Below are 12,208 nucleotides of genomic sequence, written 5' to 3' on the forward strand. Positions count from 1 at the left end.
CTCCCGGTCATTTCCAGTAGATGGTACAGAACGGCTGGTAATCATCTTCATCATAGCAACTGGGGGCTGAGCTCCATCAGCCCCCTCCCTTGGTTGTGTAAAGAAAAGATTCTGTACTGCCTGGACTATCATTGCAGTGGGATGCTGGGCTCCTCTCCCCTGCACCATTTAATGTCCTGCCTGGACTATCATAGCAGCTGGAGGCTGCCTCCCCCTCATTTTATCTCACTAACAAGTCAGTGTTTCTTATTCCTGCATTCTTTATTACTTCATGACACAAATGGGGGGACACTGCAACGGTAGCCCAGGAGGGTTGGGGGAGCAGGGAAGCAAGGGGTGGGGTTGTTGCAGGGGCACCCCCTAGAATGGCATGTAGCTCGTCATTTCTGTGGGATCTGACATGGAGCGGCTGTGCTCTCTGGTACACTGGTTCTCTAGTACACTTGCACCGTATTCTAGGCAGGACTGACTCTATTTTTAAATACCATAAAGGAGGGATTGACTCGGGGAGTCATTCCCATTTTTGCCTTTGCGCCCCCAGCCGACCTCAGCCAGGGGCACCCGTGACAGCAGCAGACAGTACAGAACGACTGATAACCGTCTCTGCTACCTTGCAAAGGCAAATGAATGCTGCTGTGTGCTGCTGCTGTGCTGCTGCAGTACCGTGTCTTTTAGCAACATCCAGTAGACTTACGGTGACAGTAAAAAAAAGCTGAACAGGCTCCATGGTTGCCGTGCTATGGCGTCTGCCAGGGCAATCCAGGGAAAAAGGGCGTGAAAGGATTGTCTGCCATTGCTTTCACGGAGGAAGGAATGAGTAACGACATTTACCCAGAATCACCCGCGACACTGTTTTTGCACCATCATGCATTGGGTTCTCATCCCAGAATTCCAATGAGTGGGGGAGACTGCGGGAACTATGGGATAGCTATGGGATAGCTACCCACAGTGCAATGCTCCAGAAATTGACGCTAGCCTCGGACCATGGACGCACACCGCCGAATTAATGTGCTTAGTGTGGCCGCGTGCACTCGACTTTCTACAATCTGTTTTACAAAACCGGTTTATGTAAAATCGGAATAATCCCGTAGTGTAGACATACCCTCTGTGTCAGCATTTCCTAATCTGTAAAATGAGGATAATGATAATTTGCTTCCTTTGTAAAGCATTTTGAGAGCTACAGATGAAAAGTGCTATATGAAAGCTAAACATCGTTATGAATAGACTTTCCCATGAGATTTCCAGTACTACCTGTTTCTGAATGTGCCAGATATAATACCTAGTTCTAGCTGGAACTAGAAATTGCAGAAGCAAAAGAATAACTATGTATAAAAGTTATTTGACCTTATTTGGACCAGAAAAAAGTAGGTTTTCTAATATATTCGTCAAAAGGGAAAGTATTTTGAAGTTATTTGGGGCTAGATCCAGATAAGGACTTAGGCAGCTAATTGCCACTTTAGGTGCCTAAATCCAACATTTAGACATCACTAAGATACCAACCCCCTTCACCCCACTAACACTGTAGCCACCTACGTTTATGCCAGTGAAGTCCCTCGGATGGCTGCATTTCTGATAGTAGTCATGTACAAAACAGCTTAAGGTCTGATGCAAACCAGTACAATGGTATGGCAAAAACGTCTCATTGGATGTATAAAAGCAGGGTGGTGAGTAGGAAGATGATTTTTACCTCTGTATACAGAGTGGATGAAACCAGTACAGGAATACTGTCCAATTCTGGTGTCCACATTTAGAAGAGATGTTGAAAAATTGAAAAGGGTTCAGAGAAGAGGCACAAAAATGATTTGAGGGCTGGAGAAAATGCCTTTCAATACTACACTTAAACAGCTCAATCTGTTTAGTTTATCTAAAAAAAAGATTGAGAGGTGACTTCACTACAGTGTATGCCTCTCAGGGAGAAAATAGTGGATATTAAAGGCTTTTTAATCTAGCAGAGAACTGCGTAACAAGAACTGGTGGCTGGATACTGAAATCAGAAAAAATTCAGATGAGAAATTAGGCACATATTTTGAACTGTGAGGGTGATTAACCATTGGAACAAGCTTTCCAAGGGAAGTGGTGGATTCTCCATCTCTTGATGTCTGTAAATCAATACTGGATGCTTTTCTGGAAGGGGAGCATTAGCTAAACAGAAGTTATTTGGCTCAATATAGGGGTAACTGAGTGTAATTTAATGTCCTGTGATAAAGATTCATAGATCCCAAGGCAAGAACAGACCATTGTGATCATCTAGATCAGTGATTCTCTAACTTATTTATGGAACCCTCTCCAGACGCTGCTCTCTGGCCACCCAGCTTTGAAGGCAGCACTGCTGCTGGCAGCAGTGCAGAAGTAAGGATGGCAATCATTATAAGGCATGCTTTCTAATCCTTTAATCATTCTTGTGGCTCTTCTTTGAACATTCTCTAGTTTATCAATATCCTTCCTGAATTGAGAGGACAAAAACTGGTCACAGCTGCAGTCACACCAGTGCCAAATACTGAGGTTAATTTAACCACTCTACTTCTACTCAAGATTCCCTTGTTTATGCGTCCTGGGATCAGATTAGCTCTTTTGGCCATGGCATCACACAGGGAGCTCATGTTCAACTGATTAGCCACCATGCTCCCCAAATCTTTTTCAGAGTCACTGCTTCCCAGAATAGAGGCCTCATCAGGTATGTGTGATCTATCTTCTTTGTTCGTAGATGTATACATTTATATTAAGCCATATTAAAATGCAAATTGTTTGTTTATACTGTGATACAGCATGGCCAGAGGGCAGCAGGAGAGGGTTAGAAGGGAGCCTTATTCCCTGTAAGGGGAACAAAGTTTGTTATAGATTAACTAGAGCACCTGATGCCAATTAGAGCACCTGCAGTTAGTCACATGATAAAAACCCCTGCTTCAATCAGACAGTGTGGGAGTAAGAGCAGAAAGGATTGGTGTTGGAGCAGAGAACAGTTTGAAGGGAAGCAGAGAACAGTTTGGAGAAGTGCTGCGGTGGGCTAAGTCCTAGATTCTAGGTAAGGGGCACCTGGCTTGTACAGAGAGAGGGCAGGAAGCCCCCCACAAGCTGAAGGGCAGGAGAGGGAAGTAGCCCAGGGGAAGGAACCATCAGTTCAAGTGATTCACCACTATCCTCAGAGCCCCTGGGCTGGGACCTGGAGTAGAGGGTGGGCCCAGGTCCATCTCTCTCCATGCCCCTCTTCTAGGACACTAGTGGGGCAATTAATATTCAAATTTAGGGGCAAGAAATGGTGCCATGAAACTGCTCCCCCCAAAGAAGAGAATGTGTGAGACCCATCCAAATAGTGCTGGCAATTTGCCACAATACCATTTACCAAGTGGTCCAGATCGCTCTGAATGAGTGACCTGTCCTCTTCCTTATATACCAATCTCCCAATTTTTGCAAACTTTATCAGTCATGACTTTATGTTTTCTTCCTGATCATTTGTAAAAATGTTAAATAGCATAGGACCAGGCAGGGCCAGCTCTAGCCATTTCACTGCCCCAAGCATGGCGGCACGCCGCAGGGGCGCTCTGCCGCTCGCCGGTCCCGTGGCTCCGGTGGACCTACCGCAGGTGTGCCTGCAGATGCTCCACTGAAGCCGCAGGACCAGCAGACCCTCCGCAGTCATGCCTGCGGGAGGTCCACTAGAGCTGCCTGCCACCCTCCCGGCAACCGGCAGAGCACCCCCCGCGGCATGCTGCCCCAAGCACAAGCTTGGCGCACTGTGGCCTGGAGCTGGCCCTGGGATCAGGAACCCATCTCTGTGGGACCCAATAGGAAACAAATCTGCATGATGAAATCCCCCATTTACACTTACATTTTGAGACTTATCAGTTAGCCTGTTTTTAATCCATTTAAAGTGTGCCATGTTAATGTTATATCATTAAAGTTTTTTAATCAAAATGTCATGCAATAACAAGTCAAACAACTTACAAAAGTCTAAGTATATTACATCAACTTGATTATCTTTATCAATCAAATTTGTAATCTCACAAAAAAAATATAAAATTAGCATTGCAGGATCTATATGTCCATAAACTCATGTTGATTTGAATTAATTACATTATACTCCTTTCATTCTTTATTAATTGAGTCACACATTAGTCATTCCATTATCTTGGCTGGGATTGATGTCAGTCTGACAGGCATATAATTACCTAGGTCATGTTTATGCTTTTTTAAAAATTGGCATAACATTAGCTTTCTTGCATTCTTCTGGAATTTCCCCAGTGCTCCAAGACTTATTGCAAATCAACATTAATGGTCTAGTGGGCTCTGCAGCCAGTTCTTTTAAAACTCTTGAAAGCAAGTCATCTGGATCTGCTGATTTAAAAATGTCTGACTTTAGTAGCTTCTGTTTAACATCCTCTAGAGATACTAGTAGAATGGAAAGAGTATTATCATATGATTAGACTGTCATATGTTTTTCCACAACCACAAAACAGAAATATTTATAGAACACTTCTGCCTCTTTTGCATTATTATTGATAATTCTACCATTTCCATTTAGTAAAGAACCAATACCATTGTCAAGATTTTTTTTGTTCCTAATATATTTTTTAAAACCCTCCTTCTGATTGTCTTTATTCTCTGCTGGCCATATGTTTCTCCTTGTATCCCTTGGCTTCTCTTATCAATTTTCTAGAATTCCTAATGTCTGATGTATGTTCATTACTATCAACTTCCGTGTTCTTCCTTTTGTTATATGTTATTTAATTAATTAATTTATTTGATTTTTGTTGCTGCCTTCACTTCCTCTCTAAACCAAAATTTTTTTTAACCAGCACAGCTTTCTTCCTCAGTTGTGGGATTGTGGCTTTTAGGGAATCTAATAAGCTGTTCTTAAATGATCATGCAGATTTTTCTGATTAAATTCTTCTTCCCAGCTGATTTGTCTCACAATTGTTTTCAGCTTTGTGAAACAGGCCGCTTTTAAAGCACTGTGTGTGTGTGTGTAAGTAATCACTGGTCTGGACTTTATTCTGCATTCACACTCTAAATGTAATTAAGTCAAGATCACTTGTACCTAAGGTACCAATAATTTTTAGCTTTGCGATCAGTTCCTCTTTATCTCTTAGGATGAGGGCTAAGGAAGATTAGCTGCAACACTTGTTGAATGAGAAAATTGTCAACTATAGTGTTTAGAAATCCCAAGGATTTCAAGTGTACTGGCAGTATGAGACCACCAGCATATGTAAATTGAAGTCCCCCATGATCATGCAGTTTTTTCCCCTGCACATTATAGATAGCTTCATCAGGAGGTGGTCATCCCATTCCCTAGTTCAGTGGTCTCCAAAGCAGGGTGCACGCAAAATGATCTATTGGGGGGCACGGCAGGAGGAGCACTGCTGGAGGAGTGAGGGGAAAAAAAGGGTGGCCAGAGGAGGGAGGGAACGAGGGAGCGGTGAAGCTGCCCTTCCCCTCCCCTGCAGGCAGGGTCACCCAGAACGCAGGGGCTTTAGGGGCTGCAGAGCCCTGGGCTAAGGGAGCCCCAGGGCCCTGGCCTGCAGCTCTAAAACCCCTTTTGTAATGCAGCCCTGAGTCCTCTGGCCTGTGGAGGAGCAGGGGGAGCCATGCAGCCAGAAAGAAGCGGTGCTTTCCCCTTCAAAGCCGGCCAGAGGAAAGCGGCGCTTTGAAGGGAAAGCAGCGCTTCTCTCCGGCCACTGGCTATGTGGCTGCCCCTGCTCCTCCTAAGGCCTTGGCTACACTGGAGAGTTGCAGCGCTGGTGGTGGCTTTACAGCGCTGCAACTTACTCACCGTCCATACTTGCAAGGCACATACAGCACTGTATCTCCCTGGATACAGTGCTGGCTGTACTCCTCCTCTGCCTGGGGATTAACGACTACAGTGCTGGTGATGCAGCGCTGCTCTGCCAGTGTGGCCACCAAAAGCGCTGTTATTGGCCTCCAGAGGTATTCGGAGGTATCCCAGAATGCCTGCTCAGCCACTCTGCTCATCAGTTCAAACTCTACTGCCCTGGCCTCAGGTGACCCGCTCTTTAAATGCCCTGGGAATTTTTTAAAATCCCCTCCCTGTTTGCTCAGCCAGGTGTGGAGTGCAATCAGTGAATCTTTCCAGGTGACCATGCCGCCACGCACCAAATGAGCCCCTGCATGGAGCAACGGCGAATTGCTGGAACTCATCAGTGTTTCGGGGGAGGAAGCTGTGCAGCCACAGCTGCGCTCCAGCCATAGGAATTACGATACGTATGGGCAGATATCAAAAGCCATGCTGGAAAGGGGCCATGACCAGGACGCGGTGCAGTGCAGGATTAAAGTGAAGGAGCTGCGGAGTGCCTATTGCAAAGCCCATGAGGGAAACTGCCGCTCTGGTGCTGCCCCCACAACCTGCCGTTTTTACAAAGAGCTGGACGTGATACTTGGGGTGACCCCACAGCCAATCCGAGAACCACGATGGACATTTCAGAATGGGGAGGGGGAGGTGGAGGAGGAGTGGGGGGAGGAGGAAACCGAGAGTGAGGGTACTGGGGAGGGGGGAGACACCCCAGAGTCCCAGGAGGCATACAGCCAGGAGCTCTTCTCAAGCCAGGAGGAAGGCAGACAGTCACAACAGCCGGTACTTGGTGAAGGACAAGCAGAGGAGCGGGTTCCCGGTAAGCGGCTTTTATTTTCAGGATGAAAATGTTTCGGGAAAGGAGGGGTGGTTAGGGCTGCATGCATGCATGCCTAGATGTGGAATAGCCCACTGATATGGTGTACCACTTCGCAGTAATTGGCCTCGGTAATCTCTTCAAAAGTTTCAGCCAGAGCGTGGGCAATGCACTTGCGCAAGTTTATAGGGAGAGCCACTGTGGTCCTTGTCCCAGTCAGGCTAACATGTCCGTGCCACTGTGCCGCGAAGGGTGGGGGGACCATTGCTGCACACAGGCAAGCTGCATAGGGGCCAGGGCGGAATCCACATTGCTGTAGAAGACCCTCCTGCTCTTCCCAGGTGACCCACAGCAGCGAAATATCTTCAAGGATTAACTCCTGTGGGAAATGTTGGGAGAGTGTTCAGTGTAGGTGCCCCCCGCAGCTGTTTGCTTTCCCCAATGCACAGAAACCCCAGCACAGCCCTGAAGCAATCAGTCCCCCTTACTCACCATTTCAGGGCTCCTGTGGGTTATGTGCGCTCTATTTGGTATGGGAAAATTATGCTAAAGTGAAGACTGTAAACTCCTTCACTGTGTGGGAATAACTGTCTGAGATATAAATAATGCTGCCTCTGTTAACTGTTGCCTTTTTTTCCTTCCACAAGCAACCTTGAGTTCTCAGCTGCCCGTGTTAACAGCAGCTCAGACTCCAAAACCTGCGGAAGAAGCTGCAAAAAAGCAAAGCCAACCTGCTGCAAACAGTTATGGATCACTCTGCCAGAGAGAATAAAAAACTGCAGGACTGGAGGGAAAGGGAAAGCAGGATCTGCTAGAGAAATGCAGCGGCCAGGAAGAAAAGCACAAAGCAGCTGATAAGCATCCTGGTGTGCCAAGCGGACTCTATCCAGGCGCTCGTAGCCATGCAGGCAGAGCACTACCACACAGCCCCCCCCATCCCAAAGCTCTTTCCCTTGTGCCCCACTGTCAGCTCCAAACCCCCTTCCCCAGCATCCAGGTTCTTAGCTCCACCAGCTGCCTCCAACACCTGTACATTCACCAACCAGCCCTGAGAACTACGACCTTTACCCTCTGCACTCAACCCCCATCACCATGCAATATAGGCATCCTGAAGTGCAGCAGTCATTGCACAGCACTCCAGACAGGACATATCCAAACCTGTGACTGTACAGTTCCCCACCACACCCCCCTGCCCTTTTAGGTTCCCAAAATGTTGTGTCTCTGTCAATAAAGTTATTTTCTTTTCAATAAATGAATTCTTGGCTTTGAAAACAGTCTTTATTATTGCAGAAAGTCAAAGATACCTTAGACCAGGAAAGAAACAAGCACTGCAAATCAGCTTAGGAAAAACAGATTCCTACTAACATTGTAACCACTGCACTTCACTCCCGTTCAAGGCACCAAACATTACTGTTGGTTTTCAGCCTCAAATTCCTCCCTCAAGGCATCCCTGATCCTTGAAGCCCTGTGCTGGGCCTCTCTAGTAGCCCTGCTCTCTGGCTGTGCAAATTCAGCCTCCAGGCGTTGAAACTCAGAGGTCCATGCCTGACTGAATGTTTCACCCTTCCCTTCACAAATATTATGGAAGGTACAGCACGCGGATATAACCGCGAGGATGCTGCTTTCCCCCAAGTCTAGCTTCCCATACAGAGATCGCCAGCGCCCTTTTAAACGGCCAAAAGCACACTCCACAGTCATTCGGCACTGGCTCAGCCTGTAGTTGAACCAGTCTTTGCTCCTGTCAAGCTTCCCTGTGTATAGTTTCATGAGCCAAGGCATTAACGGGTAAGCGGGGTCTCCAAGGATCACAATGGGCATTTCAATGTCCCCTACTGTGATCTTCCGGTCTGGGAAAAAAGTCCCTGCTTGTAGCTTCCTGAACAGGCCAGTGTTCCGAAAGATGCGTGCATCATGCACCTTTCCAGGCGAGCCTGTGTTAATGTCAATGAAACACCCACGGTGATCCACAAGCGCCTGGAGAACCATAGAGAAATACCCCTTCCGATTAATGTACTCGGATGCTAGGTGGGGTGGTGCTAGAATAGGAATATGCGTCCCATCTATTGCCCCTCCACAGTTAGGGAAACCCATTTGTGCAAAGCCATCCACAATGTCCTGCACATTCCCCAGAGTCATGGTTCTTCTTAGCAGGATGCGATTAATGGCCCTACAAACTTGCATCAAAACGACTCCAACGGTTGACTTTCCCACTCCAAACTGGTTCCCGACTGATCGGTAGCTGTCTGGAGTTGCCAGCTTCCAGATTGCAATAGCCACCCGCTTCTCCATCGGCAGGGCAACCCTCAATCTCGTGTCCTTGCGCCGCAGGGTGGGGGTTAGCTCAGCACACAGTCCCATGAAAGTGGCTTTTCTCATCTGAAAGTTCTGCAGCCACTGCTCATCATCCCAGACTTTCATGATGATGTGATCCCACCACTCAGTTCTGGTTTCCTGAGCCCAAAAGCGGCGTTCCACGGTGCTGAGCATTTCCGTGAAAGCCACAAGCAATGTCGTGTCGTACACGTCAGGCGACTTGCAGTCATCATCGGACTCCTCATCACTTTGGATCTTAAGGAATAGCTCAACTACCAAACGTGATGTGCTGGCGACACTCGTCAGCAAAGTCCTTGGCAGTTCGGGCTCCATTTCCCACAGAAATCGCACTGCACAGAAACCGTTGGGAGAGTCACAATGGCGCCAAACGTGGACGGAAAAACAGGGACTGTTGGGATGCAAAGCGATGCATCATGGGGCGTTGGGACAGGAAGCAGAATGACCCGCACCCTTCCGTCCCCTTCTCACAACCCACGGCACCAAAATGGGACGAGATGCTCTTTGGGATAGCTGCCCATAATGCATCTCTCCCAACAGCACTGCAAATGCTGCAAATGTGGCCACACTGCAGTGCTGGTAGCTGTCAGTATGGCCACACTCCAGCGCTTTCCGTACACAGCTGTACGAAGACAGCTGTAACTCCCAGCTCTGCAGACCTCCAAGTGTAGCCAAGGCCTGAGTCCTCTGGCCCGTGCTCAGGGCCCTGCAGCTCCTAAAGCCCCTGCATTCTGGGTGGCCCTGCCTGCCCGGAGGGATGGGGGCATCTCCCAGAATCATGGCTCCCAGAATCATGGCCATGGGGGCAGTGCCACGCTGCACAGAGCCACCTGCACATCTCCTGCACCAAACAGGAGTTGCCTCAGGTAAGTGCTCTGCACCTCCTGCCCACCTCAGCCCTGAGCCCCCTCCCGCACCTCCACCCTGCCCCCTTCCCGCACCATAACTCCCTCCCAGACCCCGCACCCCCACTCAGAACCTTCCTGCACCCTAACTCCCTCCCAGACCCTGCACCCCACCCTGAGCACCCTCCCGCACCCTAACTCCCTCCCAGACCCTGCGCCCCCAGCCCTGAGCCCCCTCTCGCATCCTAACCCTAATCCAGACCTTTGAATCGCTGTATCATAAAGTGTTAAACCAAGATTTTCAGAAATAATGACACATTCAATCACATTGCTGTAACTAAAAATATTATTATTAAGAATCATTTTTTGTGAGAGCAAAAAGATTTTTTGTATCGTTAATAAATAAAATACAATAAATTTAAAAAATATTATTTCATCTTTATCTCATCCTTTTTTAATTTATATTTTTGTATGTTTTATAATGTACATAATATATTAGCATAATAGTACATGTATATAAAATTTATACATAAATAAATATACATATATTGGGGGTGCATGCTTAAAAATTTTTTTACTGATAGGGGTGTGCGATCAAAAAAGTTTGGAGACCACTGTCCTTAGTGGACTGAGTGGTCTCTGGCAGACACAACTAATACCCTATCCAGTGCTTTATTTGTTAGGACATTTATCCACAGCATTCCAGATCATTTTCTTCTGGAGCTGCTTAGTGCCATGTAGAATCGTAGAAATGTAAGGTTGGAAGGGAACTTGAAAGGTCATCTAATCCATCCCCCTGCTCTGAGACAGGATTAAGGATACTTAAACTATCCCTGACAGGTGTTTATCTAAACTATTCTTTAAAATCTTCAAACATGGAGATCCCAAAACCTCCTCTGATACACTGTTCCAGTACTTAACTATCTGTATAGGCTATGTCTGCCCTTGTGCACATACCTGAATACTGGATCATGTAAATGTTCCTGCATTCTTCTCATCACCATACAAAAAGCACATGTTGCATACATGCATATACCTGCATCCATACTGCTGCTGCTGTTATGCAATGTTAGGCAGTATTCCAAGAGTCTGTGCACCACAAGGAGATGATCAAGGAACCACCCAGGGCCACCTGGGGAGGGGGGGGGGAAGTGGGGCACTTGGCCCTAGGCCCCACAGGGGCCCCCATGAGAATTCTCCAGCCCCGGCCCTGCCTCTACCTTCCTCCATCCCCCGGCGCCTCAGCGCACCGCGTCCAGGATCGGCCCTGGACAGAGCTAAAGCGGCCTGGCTCGGGTGGGGCCTGAGCTCCACTCTGCTCCGAGCCGCATGGTAAGGGGGCGGGGCTGTGAGCTCCAGGCCAACCGGTGAGAACTTAGGCCCCGCTGGAGCCAGGCCACTCCTGGATGCAGTGCGCTGAGGCTCTGGGAGAGGGGGGAGGCAGTGATAAGCAGCATGGCAGAGGGCCGGGGGGGCACGGTTGGATAAGGGGCAAGAAGTCCTGGGGCCAGTCAGGGGACAGGGAGGGGGCAGAGGTTCTAGGGGGTTGGTCAGGGGACGGGGAAGGGGGGTTTGGATCATGGGCATTCCAGTGGTCTGTCAGGACTTGGCGGGGGGTGGTGGATAGGGGTTGGGGCAGTCAGGGAACAGGGAACAGGGGTGGTTGGTGGGGGTGGGTCCTGGGGTGGTGGTTGGGGAGAGGGTCTCAGGGGGCAATGAGGGGAAAAGAAGGATGGGTCGGGGATTCTGAGGGGGTCAGTCAGGGGGCAGGAAGTGGATGGGGGTCAGATAGAGGGCAGGGCCAGGCTGTTTGAGGAGTCACAGCCTTCCCTACCCTAAAGCTCATTCAGCAGTTTGAGGCTTGCAGACAGCTATTTAAAACAAAGAGCCAAGCTGTTATCTTTTCTGTGAGGGAGGGATCACATGAGAAGAGCAATATCCTATACCACCTACCTCCTTCCCAACCCTACCGAGGGAGACCCCCCCACTGCATTCCCCGAGGCTCCAGAGGCGTTAATTCAGTGGCTCTCAAACTTTCACATAGCAAACCTCTGAGTGTGACCCCCCTTATAAATTAAAAACACTTTTTATGTATATTTAACACTATTATAAATGGAGGCAAAGCAGGGTTTGGGGTAGAAGCTGACAGATTGTGACCCCCCAGTAATAACTTTGTGACCCCCGAAGGGTCCTGACCCCCAGTTTGAGAACCCTTGGGTTAATTTAATTTTAGCACCCTGTGTCCATTCACATGCATGTGCTATTTTGAGCATTTCAGTTTTCACAACATAGGTTCATCTCAGATTCTGGAACAAGCTCAAATGTTCAGTTCGTGGAGTATGTACATAAGCTATACTAAAGACAAACCTACAGAAACCGTCTCCAGTTTGTGTGGGACCCCGTTGAGCCAGT

This window comes from Gopherus flavomarginatus, chromosome 2 (assembly GCF_025201925.1).
Source record: "Gopherus flavomarginatus isolate rGopFla2 chromosome 2, rGopFla2.mat.asm, whole genome shotgun sequence".
In the NCBI taxonomy this organism is placed as follows: Eukaryota; Metazoa; Chordata; order Testudines; family Testudinidae; genus Gopherus; species Gopherus flavomarginatus.